Raw genomic sequence first — 22,603 nt, forward strand, 5'->3', positions numbered from 1 at the left:
AAATAATTTTACCGCTTTCAGCACCTAAAATCTGAAATAATCGTACCTCCAGGGAGGTTAAACCTTTTTTTTTTTATGTTACTTTATTTTTTACAAAACGTTGCGCTGCTCTGAAAATGCAAACATGACACATAAATAATGTGTATCCACAGCAACAACTAATTGCCTATTATGTAATAGCAAGAAAACTGTGCTATACCAATCACTCTGTAAAATGTACATATATCTAACAAATATACACCTACAAACCACTTCCAACTGTGATGAGTGTTACTACAACACTCAATAAGGCTGGATTCACACCTATGCATTTTGAGTGCTTTTTGCATTTTGCAGATTTGCAGATTTGCACTACAGTCCATTTAATATGGTTTCCTATGGAACACGTTCTGCAGTGCAAATATGCAAAATGCAAAAAGCACTAAATATGTATAGGTGTGAATCCTGCCTAACTCTATATAGATACACTATCACATGAAACTGTGTCCTCATAAAGTACTGTATTTAAAAAACAAACAAAAATAAAACATATAAATGCAAATGCTATAAATAAACGTTACACCTTATGAGATAGTGTATGAAGCAATTGTGTAATCAAAAAAACATAAAAATGTATCAAAATGGTAAACAATACCACAACACCATTGCTGAAAATAGCCTAAACAAATAAATACAGTATATAAGAATCCTTATATATATTAACACGGTGAACATTTTCTCATCAATTGTGATGGCACTTCCAGTGTTTCATTTCACACCGAAAGGCAACACTCATCTCAAATGTTGGACCTTCATAGGGTATAAGTCTCATGCGCTTGTCCCCATTCTCTGGGGCATTTTGGTGAGCTTGCTATGCCATCAATAACAAACAAATGGCCACCACCCCCACCTATAACTGGCCTTCACAGCAAGGAGCATATGGAAGAGCAACGCATGCAAAACAAAACCAGAGGAAAGTCCCAGCTCAACTCACCAACCAGTCTGCTTATGACCGAATTATCCTGTCTTAGCCCTTGTACACACGGTCGGACATTCCGACAACCAAATCCATCGGATTTTGTTCGATGAATTTTGTCCGAAACTGGTGTTGCATACACAAAGTTGTTGGAAAATCCGATCGTTCGTAACGCGATGACGTTATTTCGTTACGACGGGACTTCATTCAGGCTAGTAGCCGATAGCTTTGGTCTAGGAATTTGATCTGAGCATGTGTGGCACTTTGTCCGATTGGAATTCTCTACAAACGATCGGACAAAGTCCGATCGGATCATGTTGTCGGACAATTTTACAGCCCAGCTCTAAAACTTTGTCGGTCTGATATTCCAACGAAAACAGTCCAATGTAGCCCACACACTGTCGGATTATCCGACAACACGGTCCGATCGGACATTTTCCGTCGGAATATCCGACTGTGTGTACAAGGGCTAACAGTATGCGTTAAAAACAGGGGTTTCATTAGCACATAATTGCAACTACATGAGTAAGCTGTAGAGCCACTTCACGGCACTCCAGTATTATCTACAGTCCTAACTCTTGTAAATTTATGAGTCTCCACAGTGGAAGCACATGCTCTAATGGATAGATAGAGGGCAGGTGAGTCCGGAGGTAGCCCATCCTTCCTTAAAGACACAGGGGTACACTGGACACCCAGCACAAAGTACAATGGCAGAAAAGGTGTCCAGTGTGTCCCTTCATCAGTATATCTTCAGGAACAAACAATTGGCCTCTGCCCCCACCTATAGCTGGCCTTCACAGCAAGGAGCACATGGAAGAGCAATGCATGCAACACAACATGAGGAAATTCCCAGCTCAACTCACCAACCAGTCTGCTTACCAAGTGAATTAACCTGTCTAACAGTATGTGTGACAAAAATTCAACAAAAATGACCCCGCATTTTCATAAATTGACGAAAATGCATTCAATTTTTGTCAATGAAGGAAAACGAAATGAAAAATGTGAGGATGGGCATTTAGCCACATGAAGTTTCGATTTCCTCAGAGCTCCACCTGTAAAGCCCATGAGTGTTTCTCCTCCCAGCAAGCAAGGCAGGAACCGTAGTGTGATTAGTGGTATGGCATGCTTAGCACTGTGAAGCATTACAGGTCTCCTCAGACAACCATCCAGAGCACTGTGTGCATTACAGGCCTCCTCAGACAACCATCCAGAGCACTGTGTGCATTACAGGCCTCCTCTGATCATCCAAAGCACTGTGTGCATTAGCCTCCTCAGACCATCCAGAAGACTGTGCAGCATTATAGGCCTCCTTAGACCATCCACAGCACTGTGCAGCATTACAGGCTTCCTCAGACCACCGTCCAGAGCACTGTGAAGCTTTTACAGGCCTCCTTAGACCACCATCCAGAGCACTGTGTGCAGTAAAGGCTACCTCATACTGTCCAGAGCACTGTGCAGCATTTACAGGCCTCCTGAGACCACCATCCAGAGCACTGTGTCCATTAGCCTCGTTAGTCCATTCAGAGAACTGTGCAGCATTTACAGGCCTCCTCAGACCATCCAGAGCACTATCCAATATTACAAGCCTCCTCAGACCGTCCAGAGCACTGTCCAACATTACAGGCCTCCTCAGACTGTCCAGAGCACTGTGTGCATTATAGGCCTCCTCAGACTGTCCAGAGCACTGTGTACATTACAGGCCTCATCAGATCATGCCTCCTCAGACTGTTCAGAGCGTGTAGTTTGTTCAGACCTTAATACCATAAATAATAACATGATATTAGATCTTTTTTTACTGCAGGAGAATATAATGAGTTTTGAAATTCTACAGAAGTGCTTAAATAATGTATTACAGTTTAACTATACCTATTTGATTTTAGTAGACTAAAATGTACTGCAGATTTTAGCTGACTAAATACGACTAAAACAATTGCAGATTGCTAAAATGCGACTAAAACTAAAATGGCATTTTAGTCAAAACACTAAAACTAAATCAATATTTGACATCAAAATTAACACTGCTGCAAAGTCATATACATTTTTTGTCCACGTCTACACTTGCTTTCAGTGGGCCACATATTTTTTGCCATTCCTCCTAATTATTTTGGAATTTTGGCAGCTAAGTAAAGGCGTTTCACTTTTACCCATTATTACTGGGCTACTATTTCCCTTTAATTTTTATTTAACTCAAAAAATCATTTCAGCACTTATTCCCAATTGCTCCTTGAGGATTTTGCCTTTGTAGCAGGGCTCATTGGTGCCGAGCAGCAGAAATAAACAAAAACATCCAAGCGTTGAGAAAAACAGATGCCATGTTCCCTTTGTATGATTTCATGATAGGACTGAAGAGGCTGGCACTGCGGGGATTAGTAAACGCTCGGCACAAATTCTGTCAATAGTCGATCCAAGTGTCTGTTCATTGCTGTAGCTTTGAGTTTCTTTTTCAGCCTCTTTTTATCACGGATCAACAAATTGTTGACCTTTTAAAAATAACAGAGTCAGACATCAAACTGATGGGAGATGTGTTTTGGAACAGGACTGGCTGTTTTCTTCGGCTTCCCAAAAAAAAAAAAAAAAAATACTTTGCACAACAATTATATCAGAGACTAAAGCCTGGAGCAGGGGGATATATCTTTATCAGAATGATCCCAATGATTTAAAAAATATAGATAATTGACTTGAATGGAATGCAGAATGGAACTCTTCCATGTTTTAAATAATATAGTGCCTTGCAAAAGTATTCACCCCCCTTGGCTTTTTCCTTATTTTGTTACATTTCATGTATTACATGAATTATATGTGATGGTTCCGAACACAATAATCTAAATTGGGGAAGTAAAATTAGAAAAAGATATACATAAAACTATTTTTCAGAATTAAAAAACTGATAATTGTCATGTGCATATGTATTCACCCCCTTTATTATGAAGCCCATAAAAAGCTCTGGTGCAACCAATTACCTTCAGAAGTCACATAATTAGTGAAATGATGTCCACCTGTGTGCAATCTAAGTGTCACATGATCTGTCATTACATATACACACCTTTTTGAAAGGGCCCAGAGGCTGCAACACCTAAGCAAGAGACACCACTAACCAAACATTGCCATGAAGACCAAGGAACTCTCCAAACAAGTAAGGGACAATGTTGTTGAGAAGTACAAGTCAGGGTTAGGCTATAAAAAAATATCCAAATCTTTGATGATCCCTAGGAGCACCATCAAATCTATCATAACCAAATGGAAAGAACATGGCACAACAGCAAACCTGGCAGGAGACGGCCGCACACCAAAACTCACGGAATGTGCAAGGAGGGCATTAATCAGAGAGGCAGCACAGAGACCTAAGGTAATCCTGGAGGAGCTGCAGAGTTCCACAGCAGAGACTGGAGTATCTGTAAATAGGACGATAATAAGTCGTACGCTCAATAGAGTTGGGCTTTATGGCAGAGTGGCCAGAAGAAAGACATTACTTTCAGCAAAAAACAAAATGGCACCTTTTTAGTTTGGGAAAAACATGTGGGAGGCTCCCAAAATGTATGGAGGAAAGTGCTCTGGTCTGATGAGACTAAAGTTAAACTTTTTGGCCATCAAAGAAAACACCATGTCTGGCGCAAACCCAACACATCACATCACCCAAAAACACCATCCCCACTGTCAAAATGGTGGTGGCAGCATCATGCTGAGGGGATGTTTTTAAGCAGTGGGGACTGGGAAACTGGTCAGAGTTGAGGGAAAGATGGATGGTGCTAAATACAGGGGATATTCTTGAGCAAAACCTGTACCACTCTATGTGTGATTTGAGGCTAGGACAGAGGTTCCCCTTCCAGCAGGACAATGACCCCAAACACACTGCTAAAGCAACACTTGAGTGGTTTAAGGGGAAACATGTAAATGTGTTGGAATAGCCTAGTCAAAGCCCAGACCTCAATCCAATAGAAGATCTGTGGTCAGATTTAAAGATTGCTGTTCACAAGCGCAAACCACCCAACTTGAACAAGCTGGAGCAGTTTTGCAAGGAGGAATGGGCAAAAAAGACTTTAAGGGGGTGAATAGTTATGCACATTGACTTTTTCTGTTATTTTGTCCTACTTGTTGTTTGCTTCACAATAAAAAAAATTTAAAAACCTCTCCCACAATAGCTTGAGGCTCAAAAAGCTTGTATACGCCAGTTTTTACAGCTGAAAAAAATCTTCAAATTTATTAGTTCTGAGATCTTTTTTTTCCAGCCTAAAGGCGTCCCTGACAAAAAACGTTGATAAACGCCTATGTGTGCATGGACACATAGGATAACATGCTGGGGAGTTTACTGGCTGTAGAAAAACAAACCTTGACGCCAAAAACAGCAGCTATAAAAACACCCATTGTGAATGAGGCCTAAGTGGCCATGCTGAAATGCATTGCACAGGCATGGTGCACCCATCAAGGTGGTCCACGCATGTACACATGGAAATGGCTAATGCATCCTATGCATTAAGGTGAATAAACACCTGGCCCCATATTTCCCTCGGCGAGGACATGCTGTCCCTCTCTCCACGGGGTCCCGGCCCTTGATTGGATAGATTGATAGCAGCACAGCAATTGGCTCCCACTCCTGTCAAACAAATCCAATGATGCGGGTACCGGGGTGCGGGGCCGAGTCTGCCATTCATGTCTATGGACGCAAATGCTGGACTTGGAAGCGCACCGGCAGGGTAACCCCCCCCGGGAGAGCGCTTCTCCTAGGGGGTTATCTGATGCAGGGAGGAGCTGTGAAAGCCCCCAGAAGTGGACGATCAGGGCCACTCTGTGCAAAACAAGCTGCACAGTGGAGGTAAGTATATGTTTGTTATTTAAAAAAAAAAAAAAACAGCCTTTGCAATCACTTTGAGCTTTGACAAAAAAAAATGGAAACTGATTGGTTTCTATACACAGCTGCACCAGATTTTGCACTCTCCAGTTTTAGTAAATCAACCTGACATCACTAGAGGCACTAATACAGTGATCAGTGATAATACCGTACACTGACACTGTACTAATGACACTGGCTGGGCGACAGGGGTGACCAGAAGGACAATCATAGGGTTAACTGTGTGCCTAACAAGTGTATGTGTTGATTTCACTCACTCACAGATCTGACTGGCTTTTTTTTATACTAATTTCAGCTCTGAACGGTAAGTGAAATCAGATAAAAAAAATCAGTGTTGTGATTACTAACACACACAGATCCATGTTGTGATTGGCCACAGCAATCAGCATGTTAAAAGCCAAAATCATTGACTGCAAACCTGCTGACAGACTTGTGATGTGTCCAACCAAAGCACAAGAAACTGGGGGTGCACATGCATGCCTGTAAATATGGAAGTTTGGCTTGATGTACAGGTATGCCGCTGTGCCCAGGGGAGCCGCCAGTCAGCAGTAAATTACTACTAGACTGTCGACAACTGGTTATAAAATGTTTTACAATAATGAAGAACTCTGTGAACATTTTTTATTCTCCTATGCAGTGGGGCTTGTTTTTTCTGGGGGTACAAGGGAGAGCTGTACTTACCTCGTCCTTCCATCCTCCGGAAAGTGGACTGTTCCTGCTGTCCTCACGTCCAGAGCTGGTCTAAGATGGATGGTGCTGCAAACAAGGCCAAAACGCATCTGCATGTTCTTTTTATTATGGTCATAGGACAACAATAAAATTGAACAGTGGCAGCTGGTGTTCAAATTTTTTTTTTTTTTGGGGGGAGCGCTGTCACTGTGCTATCAAACGCTGCCACTGAGTCCATCAAACGCTGGCACTGTGTCCATCAAACGCTGCCACTGTGTCCATCAAACGCTGCCACTGTGTCCATCAAACGCTGCCACTGTGCCCATCAAACGCTGCCACTGTGCCCATCAAACGCTGCCACTGTGCCCTCAAATGCTGCCACTGTGCTATCAATTGCAGCCACTGTGCCCATCAAACACTGCCTCTGCGCCATCAAACGCTGCCACTGTGCCATCAAACGCTGCCAGTGTGCCCATAAAATGCTGCAACTGTGCCCATCATATGCTGCCAGTGTGCCCATCAAATGCTGCCAGTGTCCCTCCCAAGACCTAACTCACACCCCCCCGTGGATAGATCGCGGGACACCCTGCTCACACTCCACCTAGCGGATGGATCGCGGGACACCCTGCTCACACCCCCCCCCGTGAATGGATCACAGGACACCCCGCTCACAAAACCCCCCCTGCGGATGGATCGCAGGGCACCCCGCTCACACCACTCCCGCGGATGGATCGCAAGACACCCCCTGCTCGCACCGCCCACGATTAGATCGCAGGACACCACACTCACACCCCCCATGGATGGTTCGTGGGACACTCCGCTAACAATACCCCCCTACGGATGGATCGCGGGGCATCCTGCTCACACCCCAACCCCCTCCCCCACAGATAGATCAGGAGGACCGGCACTTACCGGACACCTCCTCTCCAGTCAGCTTCATCCTCTCTGTCCCACTTCAGCCAAAGTGATGAGCATCCAATAGGGATGCCTGGCGCTTTGGCCAATCAGGAAACATGTCTCACTGAACTGCCTCCAGATTGGCGGCGAGGCAATGCGGTGTGAAAATAGCGAATATTCATTCGCTATGGTCACACAATTGGGTGGGATCAGGGCACACTCTCTACGCCCCGAGCCTATCCTTTTTTGAAGCCTATTAGGGCCTCTGGCTCTAATCAGGTGCTTAAAAAAATACACCCCCTCCTGCCCCGGCCATAGGTATCCATGCATCCTCCGTCCTGAAAGGGGCCGGGCTCATGGATAGGAAGATGGCAGCAGGGATGGGGGGGTGGCGCTCGTGCACTAACAATGCACGGTCCGCCACTGAAATCAAAGACTGAATTTCCAGTGGTGTCAGCGCTTTTATGTATATTTGTGGTTTGTTTTTGGATGTGGGAGGGACATCCTTAGTCAGAGCACCTGGACTAGGTGTGCCACCGTGCAGCTCATCATTTTGCCTTTTCTGTTCAGAGCGATGTGATTTTGTGTTAGGGCATTAAGGGTATGATGACATCAGGAACAGTTCATTCACAAGACCGCTAGGGGGCAGGAGTGGCAGGGACCGGTCTTATGGTCGGTGGATCAGCGGATTAGGTAAGTATATCTTCACTCCGCAATCCCTTAGATGAAAACAAGCAGTTGACCCATGCAGCGTGGGCACAGCCCCAATACATGGGAATATAAAAAACATTTCCTGGAGTTCTTCTTTAAGTCAAAGACAGCCATGCAGCTAGCATTTTCAGAGGGAGGTCTGCAAAGGTGACCTCCATTTTATTTTATTTTTTCTAGTGCAAGTCTCCTTGAAAAAAACAGCAGGCACCTATGCTGTTTGTCAGTGCATTTATGTATGCGATCACACGACAGATATGGCCATTCATAGAAAGCGTCCTTTTGTGCTCTCTTTGTTCTCTGTTCCCATACATCTGCTCTAGGTTTCATCCATCCAGGTTCTGCCACAATAGAGCACATTCTTATCTGCGGACATATTGACAGACACATTTCTTGGAAATGGTGCAGAGTTGGGAGCGCACAGCAGAAGTTATGCATGTCTGGTTCAGGCACCTGCTCGCCTCCTCTGCTCCCCGGCAATTTGACTGTAAAATTGGCAGGGCCTGAGATTGGATATTATCTCCAGTAAATGGAAGAAGGAATTCATGAATGGCTTGTGCTGTCAGCCCAAGGATTCCAGATACTCTGCATTCATTTCAGAACACGGGTCTCCAGTGGGGAGACAAATTCTGTCCTTACAAGCTCTTTACTCACAGCTTATAAAATCTGCTTTTTATTTTGTTTGCTATTATTCCAGTATTTTGCAGCCATGTATATCCTTGCTTGCAGTAATTGATGCTGACGTCAGGGCACACTCCCGCCAAGCAAGGTTATTTTGTATTTGACCTAATTTAGAGTGGCACTACTATTCACCGAGGCATGTGCCTTGCGTGTGTAGCACTGACCCCCGAAGGAGCTGCTAGTTTGAATTGGGCCTGCACTCTACCGAGAAGCCCCACTAACTTGACTCAATCCCCTTGACACAGCTGTGGTGCAATGTAATACAGTACAATATAAGACGATATAAAGTACCTGTATTATACCCTTAGGATCCACTGGCTCCACCTGGTGGGGAAAAAACAGTACGCCACACAACTGGATACTTAACCAGAAATATTGTTTATTGCTAAATATTTAGACAGGTGGTTACAGAAATTGTGCTGTTATCCCAACGTAGGACGACAGCACAATATATTTTTTTATAAAATAATATTAACTGTATATTTATAATATAGATAGATAGATAGATAGATAGATAGATAGATAGATAGATAGATAGACCTGGGAGCTCCCCCTACTTTAAAGGCTAAACGTGAGATCTCACTTAAACTACTTTATCCGGGGTCTTCTTTCTTCGCTAGCTAAAAGCCACTCCTTTGTTATTTGTAATCCAAAAGTCTGTGGAGGGTTAAGCTGAAGTGCTCCTGTTGTAACTCCGGTAACTTATCTACAATGCTTGAGGCGCCAAGGTAGATAGGCCTCAAGCCTGCTCAATGTCAGTTGCTCTGCTACTCCTCTGTGGAACCACAGATTCCAGCGAGGCCTGTATGTGAGTCTAACTGCGTGCAAAATTTAAAAAACGGTGGGCCGTAACCCGCTTACCAACTGGATCGGAGTTCCACGTGATCACTTGAGTCCGGTGATTGTAGCTTGCCTCTCAGTCAGCTGGGCCAGACGCTCTGTATCGCTCCGCTGAATGAATCTGGTCCCCCGATTCTCCGCTGAGTGTTTCTGGACCTTCTCAATCCAGTCTCTGTCTCTCCGGCTCCGTCCAGTCACTTCACAACCGAACAGGCTGACGTTCCATGATGGCTACAGGCCGCTGTCTCCGGGAAGCCTCCCCACAGATCCGCACTGGCAGGCAACTTGATCCCAATAGACCTAAAATGGCCGATCGGGTCCTTTTTATCTCCTACCCAGTATGCACTGCATAAGAGAGTGTTCTTGGGTAGATCACACAGACTCCTGGGTAACAAGGTCAACCTTCTCAATCAAAACAACAGTCACTTCCTGTCTAAGTCTTTAGGTTGTTCTCAAGTAATAATATACAGGTGCATTACATATATTTGGTCACTAGGTGGCTCTGGTAGAGAAACAAAGTAGTGTCCATTAACCTTGCATTAACCACTTGACCACTGGGCACTTAAACACCCTTAATAACCAGACCAATTTTCAGCTTTCAGTGCTCTCACAATTTGAATGACAATTACTCGGTCATGCAACACTGTACCCATCTGAAATTTTCGTCCTTTTTTTCCCACAAATAGAGCTTTCTTTTGGTGGTATTTGATCACCTCTGCGTTTTTTATTTTTTGTGCTATTAATGAAAAAATACCGAAAATTTTGTAAAAAAAAGCATTTTTCTTCATTTCTATTAAAAATGTTTGCAAATAAGTAATTTTTCTTACACATCTGACACATCACACACAGGCAGGGCACACACAGACACATCACACACAGACAGAGCACACTGACACATCACACACAGGAAGAGCACACACAGGCAGAGCACACTGACACATCACACACAGACACTTCGCACACACAAACACATCACACACAGACACATCATACACAGGCAGAGCACACGCAAACACATCACACACAGGCAGAGCCCACTGACACATCACACACAGGCAGAGCACACACAGGCAGAGCACACACAGACATATCACACACAGGCAGAGCACACACAGACATATCACACACAGGCAGAGCACACTGACACATCACACACAGGCAGAGCACACTGACACATCACACACAGACACATCATACACAGGCAGAGCGCACACAGACACATCACACACATGCAGAGCCCACTGACAAATCACACACAGGCAGAGCACACTGACACATCACACACAGGCAGAGCACACAGAGACACATCACACACAGGCACATCATACACAGGCAGAGCACACTGACACATCACACACAGACAGAGCACACACAAACATATCATGCACAGGCAGAGCACACGCAAACACATCACACACCGACACATCACACACAGGCAGAGCACACGCAGACACATCACACACCGACACATCACACACAGGCAGAGCACACGCAGACACATTACACACAGACACATCATACACAGGCAGAGCACACTGACACATCACACACAGACAGATCACACACAAGCAGAGCCCACTGACACATCACACACAGGCAGAGCTCACAGACACATCACACACAGGCAGAGCCCACTGACACATCACACACAGGCAGAGCTCACAGACACATCACACACAGGCAGAGCCCACTGACACATCACACACAGGCAGAGCACACACAAACACATAATGCACAGGCAGAGCACACACAAACACATCACACACAGACACATCACACACAGGCAGAGCACACGCAGACACTTCACACACAGGTAGAGCACACTGACACATCACACACAGGCAGAGCACACACAGACACATCACACACAGACACATCACACACAGGTAGAGCACACATAGACACATCACACACAGGTAAAGCACACACAGACACATCACACACAGGCAGAGCACACACAGACACATCACACACAGGCAGAGCACACTGACACATCACACACAGACACATCACACACAGGTAGAGCACACAGAGACACATCACACACAGGTAGGGCACACTGACACATCACACATAGACAGAGCACACTGACACATCACACACAGAGACATCACACACAGGCAGAGCATATGCAAACACATCACACACAGGCAGAGCACACATAGGCTTAGCACACTGACACTGCATGCAAAGCCCAAGCACACACATTGAGCACACACACAGACATTGCATGCACATTCTAGATCACACACAGACACTGTGATTGCACATGTAGCGCCGGCTCCTGAAGAGCACACGCTATGTTTTTCAATTTAAGGTTTCACCTGAACTGCAGTTTGGTTTGGGTGAAATTGTTTAAATTTGGACCTCAGTATCAGTCTGACTGGACTATGGGATGCTCGGCCTGGCCACAGGGGGTGCTGTTCCTTCTGGCATGCATGGAACTACAGTCTGGTTGGGTGCTTTAAGATTACTCTCTCGGAGCCCGCCCAGTAGGAGTGGCCCTCTTGCTGTGCTTTCTGGGAGAGGGTACTTAAGATGCGGATGTCACGTGGTTCGGGGTTCCGGTCCAGAAGGACGTGCTGACTTCATGGTCCTGGTCCTCCTGACCAGCCCCCAGGAAGGCTATGGCCTGGGGTGCGGATCCACCCGACTTTTTGTCTCGGGACTGGCTAGCCCGAGGCAAGGAAACTAAAGGAGGATTCTGAGGTGTTTGGGTGCTGCCTCTTGTTTGGGAGAGACCCAATGACTTCATAGTTATCCAGGGGAGGACTCTTCAGAAGAAGGCCACGTACGAGTTGGTTTCTTAGCAAGAGCCTGGAGGAGCTGAAGTACCTAAGAGAATCCGGTCTCGTGGATATCGCCAAGCTGGCTGAAAGATACAGGTATCACACAAGTGTTCTACAAGTTTAGTTTTCCTACGTGTTCTACAACAACGTCTGTGGCAGAGACTTATTCTTGTATGTTCTACAACAACGTCTGTGGCAGACTTGTTCCTGAATTAAGCACCTTGTTGGCTGCTAGACCTTGTGAGAGAGGGACTGTCCAACCCAGGCATGTACTGGCCATTGGGACTACCGGGAGTTTCCCGGTGGGCCGATGGCTCAGTGGGCCACTCTGATGTAAGGGGGTGCTGATGGGACACTCTGATGTAAGGGGGCTGGTAATGGGACCCTCTGATGTAAGGGGTGGTGATGGGACACTGTTGTAAGGGGGTTGGTGATGGGACACTGTTGTAAGGGGGCTGGTGATGGGACACTGTTGTAAGGGGGCTGGTGATGGGACACAGTTGTAAGGGGGCTGGTGATGGGACACTGTTGTAAGGGGGCTGGTGATGGGACACTCTGATGTAAGTGGGCCAGTCTGGATGAAGTCCAGGGCCAAATTTCTGTCCCAGTCCAGCCCTGGTCCAACCTGAGTGAACATCCAGTTGTTAATGGCTATTCGCTGGATGCAGTCAAAGTAAGCAAGTCCTTCATTATTGACTTTGACACTAATGCTGCGTACACACATTGAAACTATCCGGCGGACTTGGTACGGCTCAGGAGGGGGGGGGGCGCTCGCTCGTACCCACCCCCTTTCCTGACCGGCCAGGCTGCGTGCTCGGATAAGGGTCTGATATGGACTTTGGGGGGGACCCCCACGCCATTTTTTCGGTGTAGGGCTTCCCCTTTAAGTCCATACCAGGTGACGGGGCCAGCGAGGTGTCAATCTCGCTGATGGAGGTGGCGACATTGCCCTCCTTTGCTAGTCCCGTCTACATGGAGCCTCGTTCAAAATCAACAGACTTTTCTCCGTGTGTGGGCAAGTCCGTTCATTTCAAAAGTCCGGTTGTGTGTGGGCAGGTCCGCTCGTTCAGAAAGTCCGGCAGACCTCCTCTGCAAAGTCCAGCGGTTTGCCTGCCGGATAGTCCGATCGTGTGTACGCTGCATATGAGTACCTGAACTTTCTTCCTAACCCTCACCAGCACCTATCAAGTGCAGCCTCACCAGCACCCATCAAATGCAGCCTCCCCAGCACTCATCAATTGCAGCCTCATCAGCACCCATCAAATGCAACCTCCCCAGCGCCCATCAATGCAGTCCCACCAGCGCCCATCAAATTCAGCCTCACCAGTGCGCATCAATGCAGCCTCACCAATGCCCATTAAATGCAGCCTACCAGCGCCCATTAAATACAGCCTACCAGCGCCCATCAAATCCAGCCTACCAGCGCCCACCAATGCATCCTCACCAGTGCCCATCAAATGCAGCCTCACCAGCGCCCATCAAATGCAGCCTCACCAGCGCCCTTCAATGCAGCCTCACTAGAGCCCATCAAATGCAGCTTCACCAGCACCCATGAGATTCAGCCTCACCAGCGCCCATCAAATGCAGCTTCACCAGCACCAATCAAATGCAGCCCCACCAGTGCCAATCAAATGCAGCGCCAATCAAATGCTGCCCCACCAGCGCCCATCAAATGCAGTCTACCAGTGCCCATCAATGCTTGCTTCCATTCATTCGGGAGTCGGGACACAGGCACAGTCCTCCATCGCCGCTGCACCTCTGACACTATGTGCGAATGGAGCGGCGGCTGTCTGCTGATGCTGAGAGTTACTTGCTGCAGAGAGAAGAGAGTAGGAACACCAGTGGTCGGGCGTCCTAGGCAGCAGGGCGCCCTAGGCAGCTGCCTCGTTTGCCTAGTGGTAGCACCGGCCCTGATAAACACACATAACCAGATAACATGCAGACATCTACAAACAGCCAGATAACACACATGCATGGTATACCACAGACACTGCACACACTGGCAGAGCACACCTAGACACTGCACACACAGGCTTAGCAAACATAAATACTGCACACACAGGCTTAGCACATAGGTCCCTTGCATTTTTCGCATTACACACCTGCCCCCCTTTTCTGTGCATTACACCCCTGTTCCCCCCATTCTGTGCATTACACCCCAGCCCTGTCGCTTCGGGAGGGGGGCTGAGGGGGGCTGGAGCCCCAAGTGGGTCCCCAAAAAGCCCTGGGTCTCAGGCATGCACAATTCTATTATTAGCCCCGACCCTGAGAGCTGCCGAGTGTCAGAGCAGGTCCCGCCTTCTTGAGCCTGTAGCGCCTATGATGGACGTCCCACTGGTCCAATGCCGGGACCACAGGACATGTGACATCCATCATAGGCTCCAGAAGGCGAGAATTACAATATAGCTGCCGTGCCGCGTCACTGTGAGAAGATCCCCACTCGGCACTCAGGCGGGTGGCTCTCCTCTCCTGTCCTGTCATGGCTCTGGCTGCCTGGAGTGCCTGCTGTACACTATCTACTCTACTGTGATCGGCACGCCACACACTATGGCTGAGCTTCAGGAGGGAGTCATGTCACCTGAAGTCTGGTCAGGTAGGTCAGTGAGTGTCAGTGTCGGTCAGTGTATGTAAGGTAGGTCAGTGTATGGGTAGGTCAGCATGCGTCAGGTAGATCAGTGCGCATCGGGTAGGTAACACACCCGGTGCCGGTGTCGGACTTTGGGCTGAAGCCCCTGGTCTTTTGCCACCAAGCAACACCCCTGCTCCTGCCCCTGCTGCCATTCTGTGCATTACACCCCTTTCCCCTCATTCTGTGCATTACACCCCAGTCTGCCCGTTCTGTGCATTATACCCCTGTCCACCCATTCTTTGCTTTACACCCCTGCATTATGTACTCCTGATCCTTGAACACATTGCATTACACACCCTTGACCCCTGCAGTCTGCATTATGTATCCTAAACCTCCCCAACCCCTGTGCTCTGCTGTACACACTCCTGCACTATATACACATCACTGTACATTATATACTGCTCACCAAAGTGTTAATTGTCTCAACAGTTGCTATACAGTCCCTGACTATTTTAATGAAGTTCTTCTTTGAGGTAGGCTCAGAGAAAGCAATCAAAGCCTATTTTATAGGTACGAGGAAACCTGGGTTTTGTTTAACCAGACCCCCTAAGCCCCTCTGACTGTTAGGAGTGTGGCCACACCCACATTTTGCTGCGGCGCATGTAGCGTATCACAGGCTGCTTTCTCCCTTAATTGTTCAAAAGTTCAAACGTTGGAAGGTAGGAATTTTGGTGGTGGTCAGGAACGAATATCACTCCTTTGTTTTCTGCTCTTCTTTGTGATATATTTGACATTGTTATAAGAAAAGGGACAGTCTGATGAAAGTGGGAGGCTTTCGGAGAAAAACAAATTCTTTTTAACACTGTAACATTTGAGGAAATGTGTACGCTACAACAGTTTTCTGCCCGTCGTCCCTATGAGGATAACAAACCATTAAGTTTATCTTTGATTTGTTATGTAACATTTCAGATATTCTGGCAGTTCAAAGTCTTTCTAAGAGACGGTCCATTTTATATCATTGATTTCCTCTCTATCCGCTGGCAAGGCAATAGAGCGATCACTGAACAAAGGTGCTCTTTTCCCAACATGCAGCTGGACCAGAAAGAACATCTGAGGATTTTCTATCAAAGAAAACACAGTTGGCATTTGATGGAAAACAGACAGACGTCACTGTGCTGTGCCATAAATATAAATACAAGTGCCATATAGGCTAATACACCTCTAAAGCCTGATTCTTGTTACAAAATTGACTGATCCCAAATATCTCTGGAAAGAAAGGGTCAGTTCACCCAGGACACTGTAGGTAAAGTGGACCTTCAATTATTTTTTACTACTTTATATAATGTTTTTTTCTTACCCCCTTTACCACATTTGCAATCTTTTCTTTCCAAAAAGATTGGAGCTTCTGCCTTTCTCAACTAGGCAAGAATAACAAAGCCCTAGTCAACCACATCCTCCTGGGATACCCATCTCATGCATCTCAGGAGGCTTTGGGCAATGAACGCACGGGCCAAGAATTATCTAGCACTGATTTTCCTGGGAATTATCCAGCACACTGCGCTTACGTCAACGTACGTCATCAGGGGGTCATCAGGAAGAGGCAGTTGGCTCCCTGTTGACATAAAAAGCAAAGATGGTGTCTCCGGTTATGGCATGTGACAGCAGACAACGTAGGATTCGCTGGGCTGCTGAGTATGTTTTTAAAGACAGCTGAGTGGACAAGGTAAAATGGGATTGCAAAAAAATTAAGGGGGCAGTTAAAGCGGGCTTCCACCCAGAAATGGAACTTCCACTGTTCCTTCCCCCCTCTGATGTCACATTTGGCAACTTTCAGGAGGGAAGGGGGGAGCAGATACCCCGTCAAATCCAGGTATTTGCTCCTACTTCCGGGGAAAATAGCCACACAGTTTATTTCCAAAAATAACGCGTGTGATCTAAAAGATTGCAATGACCAACGTTTTAGTTCCTAGGGTGTCTGCTAAACAATATATATAATGTTTTTGGGGTTCTGAGTAATTTTCTAGCAAAAAAATTATGATGTTTACATGTTGGAGAGAAGTGTCAGAATATGCCTGGGTGGCAAGGGGTTAGTCACCATAAGTAATGTAGCACTGACCCCTGAAGGAGCTGCTGGTTTGATTTGGGCCTGCACTCTGCCACAGACTTGAGTGTAGAATACTTGAGTAAACTGAGGGACATAGACAAATTTAAAGAGCTATCATACAGTACCAGGATCTGTCAGCCAATCCGGCGATACCGTATGAGTGTAGACAGGGCCGTCTTTAATATAGATTGGACCCTGGGCAAAATTTTTCTTGGGCCCCCCCCCCCCATGCAATTTACCTCTTCACCTACTCTGAGACATACAATAAATAGCAGCTAGGCTTAAAATCAGTTTTCTGTATCAGATCAGGCAGCAATTGCGATTGGTTTCCAGCAGTTATAGCATATCATTACTGCTTACTGACTAGTTGCTAGAGGTTACAGCACATCACCTCCTCACAGCAGGGGAGCATGATATACATAGAAATTCCGCCTTAATTTACATATAAATGCCGTCAGCCGCAGCTATTTACTTACTATTGTGTCCCCTATTGGATGGATGCAGCCAAATACAGGACCATTCTGGATGAAAACCTGTTGGAGTCTGCAAAAGACCTGAAACTGGGACGGAGATTTATCTTCCAACAAGACAATGATCCCAAACATACAGCAAAATCTACAAAGGAATGGTTCACAAATAAACGTATCCAGGTGTTAGAATGGTCAATTCAAAGTCCAGACCTGAATCCAATCGAGAATCTGTGGAAAGAGCTGAAAACTGCTGTTCACAAACGCTCTCCATCCAACCTCACTGAGCTCGAGCTGTTTTGCAAGGAAGAATGGACAAGAATTTCAGTCTCTCAATGTGCAAAACTGATAGAGACATACCCCAAGCTGTAATCGCAGCAAAAGGTGGCTCTACAAAGTATTAACGCAATAATTTTGCACACCCCACTTTTCATTTTTTTATTAGTTAAAAAAGTTTCAAAAATCCAATAGATTTCGTTCCACTTCACAATTGTGTCCCACTTGTTGGTGATTCTTCACAAAAAATAAAAATGTTATATCTTTATGTTTGAAGCCTGAAATGTAGCAAAAGGTTGAAAAGTTCAAGGGGGCCGAATACTTTCGCAAGGCACTGTACTAATGCAGTTAATTTACATGTAAACACAGGGTCTGCAGGTGAGTCATCTGCACACAACAATAGGGCAGAGCTGGGCAGCATTAGTACCAGCACTTCACACTGAGATATTGGGACACATCATAGGAATAAAACTTCAAGGGACAAGGGAATTTAAACCTGGATAGTTTGCAAGTATGAGGAAGCTGTTTTGGGCCCCACAACAATGACAGGGCCCAGGGCAGCTGCCCCTTTTTCCCTGCCTTAAAGATGGCCTTGGGTGTAGATCCATGAAGTGTCCTTCAACTGAGCCTCCAGGCTCCTTCAGAGAAGCCAGCCTTGCGCACGGCCTTCTCCTGAAGAGTCCTCCCCTAGGTTTCTCCAGTTGCTGGGCCTTTCCTTTAGATAAGACGGCACCAGACCACCTTTGAATCAATAGGCCCCCGAGATCCATTCAGGCCTGTCCCTACAGTTGCGTTGCCTCGGACTAGCCAGCCCCGAGACTTGGAAATGCATGGTTCCGCACCCCAGGCCAGGAGGGCCATGGGGCTGGTCAGGAGGACCAGAACCAAACAGACAGAAAATACTCTCCGGAAACCCCGGACACGTGATGTCGGTACCTTAAATACCACAAAGAAACGTGGCATTCAATATACCCAGCTAGACTGCATTCTTACTCTTGCCGGTGGTGACAGCGACACCTGCAGCCAAGGAGAACTCAGTGCAACCCAACTGGACTAGTACTGAAACCATAAATTTAGTAAATTAGCCCCAAAACCAAACTGTGGTTTCAGGAAGTTTAACTTTGAAAAACATATAGCGTATGCTCGTCAGGAGCCAGCGCTACAGTAAGTTATATACAAATAATTATTATATATTGTTTTTAAGGTAATTTACTATATTTTCAAAAACTCACTAAAGCAGGTGGCTTAACAGACAAATAACTGAAGTTTGAAGTTACAACTTCAAACCAATAATTTTGATAAATTATTATATTATAACATATAGCATAATAATATATTATCTAGCTTGATTACAAAAGTACTTTTTTAGCAGCAGCAGTTTGTCCCTCTTAACTGTGTTTTTTCCTTGTAGTTAAGAGGGGTGGGCTGGAAGGGAGCATGTGTCTTTTAGACACTTGCCCCCTTCTATGACATTGCAGTGAGAGGCATGCCTCCGCTGCAGCATTTTTATTGGACAGCTTGTTCCAATGGTGCTTTACCATTGTTCTAAGGCTCCAAGCTGTCTATTGACCTCAGTGTCCCTGACAAGAAGTGAGAGGCACTGTGAGCTCATCCTCTTAGTCTGCTGCAAACAGAGTGTGCCACCTTGTATATAAACTGGCCGCGATGTATGTAGCTTTTGAAAGGCTGCACAAGGAGCCCTTTATCTCTGGATCCTAGGTCCAAGGAGCCACAAATAAGGAGCCCCAAATGTTGACCAGTGGTGGGGTAGGACTTTGGCTAACTCTGTGTGGAAGCACACTGTGAAGGCCCTGTGAAGGCCCTCAAAATTTAGAGTTAGGACTACAGAAAATACTGGGGTGCCTTGACGGGCTCTGTAGCTTACACATGTATTTGCAAATGTGTGCAAACGAAACCCCTGTTTTTAACGCATACTGTCAGAAAGGATAATTTGGTTGGTTGCAGACTGGTTGGTAAGTTGAGCTAGGAAATTCTTTGGTTTTGGGTTGATGTGGGTGCACTTTGAGCATACTAGTAAATGTAAGTGTGCTTTTATTGAGTGGGTTTAATAAAAGTGTTTTAAACAGATTAGCACTATGTAAGTACTTTGTATTCTCATTGAGCCATTGTAATGAGGAATGGAGAATAATAAAATTCTGCTTTCTGCAGCGTTGAAGGATTCTTCTTAGAGGGTCTGCACATCACTTTGTTGGAGCAGTGGAGAAAAAGGAGGCGTAGGAGGCTAAAGGATCCCAGTTAAAGGAGACACACGCTTATTATGACCTCACATTATATAGGGGCCATATATACAAGGTGAGAGCACAACTGGTATTTGTAGAGTACCGTATATACTCGAGTATAGGCCGACCCGAGTATAAGCCGAGGCCCCCAATTTACCCCCAAAAAACTGGGAAACCTATTGACTCGTGTATAAGCCGAGGGTGAGATATGCCTGTCCATCCCTGTGTGTGTCCGTCCATCCCTGTGTGTCCGTCCATCCCTGTGTGTCCGTCCATCCCTGTGTGTGTGTCCATCCATCCATCCCTGTGTGTGTGTCCATCCATCCATCCCTGTGTGTGTGTGTGTGTGCGTCCATCCATCCATCCATCCCTGTGTGTGTGTGTGTGTGTCCGTCCATCCATCCATCCATCCCTGTGTGTGTGTGTGTGTCCATCCATCCATCCATCCCTGTGTGTGTGTGTGTGTCCATCCATCCATCCCTCCCTGTGTGTGTGTGTGTGTGTGTGTGTGTCCATCCATCCATCCGTGTGTGTGTGTGTGTGTGTGTGTGTGTGTGTGTGTGTGTGTGTGTGTGTGTGTGTGTCCGTGCAGCCTTGTGTGTCCAGCCTACCTGTGTCCCGAGCCTCCGTCCGGTCCCGTCCCGAGCCTCCGTGTCGTCCCGTCCCGAGCCTCCGTGTCGTCCCGTCCCGAGCCTCCGTGTCGTCCCGTCCCGAGCCTCCGTGTCGTCCCATGCCAGGATCGCCGCTCTTCGTCGGCGCCCTGGCGGCCATTCCCCTGTTCAAAAGCCGCGCCTCCGCCTCCGCCTGTGATAGGCGGAACACTCAATTTCCCAGCAGTCTGTGTTCCGCCTATCACGGACATCGTCTCATCCTCGTCCGTAGTACGAGGATGAGCCGATGTCCGTGATAGGCGGAACACTGACTGCTGGGAAATTGAGTGTTCCGCCTATCACAGGCGGAGGCGGAGGCGCGGCTTTTGAAAGGTAGAATGGCCGCTGTCTGTCTGCTCGACACGCTGTTCGGGCAGTCAGACAGCGGTGACTCGAGTATAAGCCGAGGGGGGCACTTTCAGCCTCAAAAAAGAGGCTGAAAATCTCGGCTTATACTCGAGTATATACGGTAAATCCATGCAGTCACGTTTTTTGCTAAGAAAAAAATGATGGATACTGATTCAGATTACATCAGTTTGCTCATCCATCTTCAGTTCAGTTCAATTCACACCAGTTTTTTGATCTTTTTTTAGTTGTTACAGAAAGCAATCATAGGTGACAAAAGTATAAGCAGCAAATCTTTCTTGCAGGGCCTGTTCATATCAAAACGCAATGCAAAAAAGGCATGTTCAACGCATGTTTTCTGCACAGGTGAACGTGCTGCCCTTGCGAGAGGCATTTGGGTTCCAGTGAATTGTCAATGTCTCCCTAAATGCATTTCGCAAATGCATCACATTTGCAGCCACCGAATCGCATGGTACTGCAGTACCATGTGGTTTGATGTAGCAGGTTCTGAAAAAGTAGTGCTTTCATTACTTTTTCCACTTTCCAGTGTGTTTTGCAGCACCGTTAAAATAAAGAGCTGTTAAAACTGCATTGCACGGGAACGTGCATGATCTGGTATGAATTGGCCCTAAAAACAGGTGTAGCACTAACCCCTGAAGGAGCTGCTGGTTATTTTTGGGCTTACCATTACCTTCCGCTTCTCCTTGTTGCACGTCTAGGGGATGTCCCATAGTAGATGACCCAGTAACTTGAGACTGGCAATAGATCCACTTGAATGGATTTAATTTGCAAACTTCAACCATTGAACAGTCTTTAACTTGGGATCAGAGGGTTGGAAAGGAATTCAGGTACTCTCAATGTCAAAGTCTATAAACATTAAGGAACTTGCTTACTTTGACTGCATCCAGAGAATAGCCATTCGCAGCTGGATGAACACTCAGGTTGGACAGTCCTTCTCTCACAAGGCTTGGCAGCCTACAAGGTGCTTACTCAGGAACAAAGTCTTTAACACCGACATTGTTGCAGAACACGTAGAAAACTAAGCTGTAGAACACTTGTAGGATACCTGGATCTTTCAGCCTACTTGCCGATACCCACAAGACCGGATTCTCTCGGTTACTTCGGCCCTTCCAGGCTCTTGTTAAGAAAACCCCCGTACATGGTATTCTTCTAAAGAGTCCTCCCCTGGAATGCTCGAAATTCAATGGATCTCTCCCGAACCAGAGACGGCACCCAACCACCTCAGAATCCTCCTCTAGTTTCCATGCCTTGGGCTAGCCAGCCCCGAGACGTTAAAGTCGAGTGGAACTTCACCCCAGGCCATAGCCTTCCTGGGGGCTGGTCAGGAGGACCAGGACCATGTAATCAGCACTCCATACTGGACTGGAACCCCGAACCACGTGACGTCCATATCTTAAATACCCTCTCCCAGAGGGCAGAGCCAGAGGGCCACTCCCACTGACCTGGCTCCGAAAGAGAGTAACTTAAGCGCCTGACCAGACCATAGTTCCATGCCTGCCACCAGAGACAGTGCCCCCTGTGGCCAGGCTGAACATCTCACAGTCCA

This window comes from Lithobates pipiens, unplaced genomic scaffold, assembly GCF_037356315.1.
Source record: "Lithobates pipiens isolate NorthernLeopardFrog02 unplaced genomic scaffold, aLitPip1_a1.2 Scaffold_19, whole genome shotgun sequence".
In the NCBI taxonomy this organism is placed as follows: domain Eukaryota; kingdom Metazoa; phylum Chordata; class Amphibia; order Anura; family Ranidae; genus Lithobates; species Lithobates pipiens.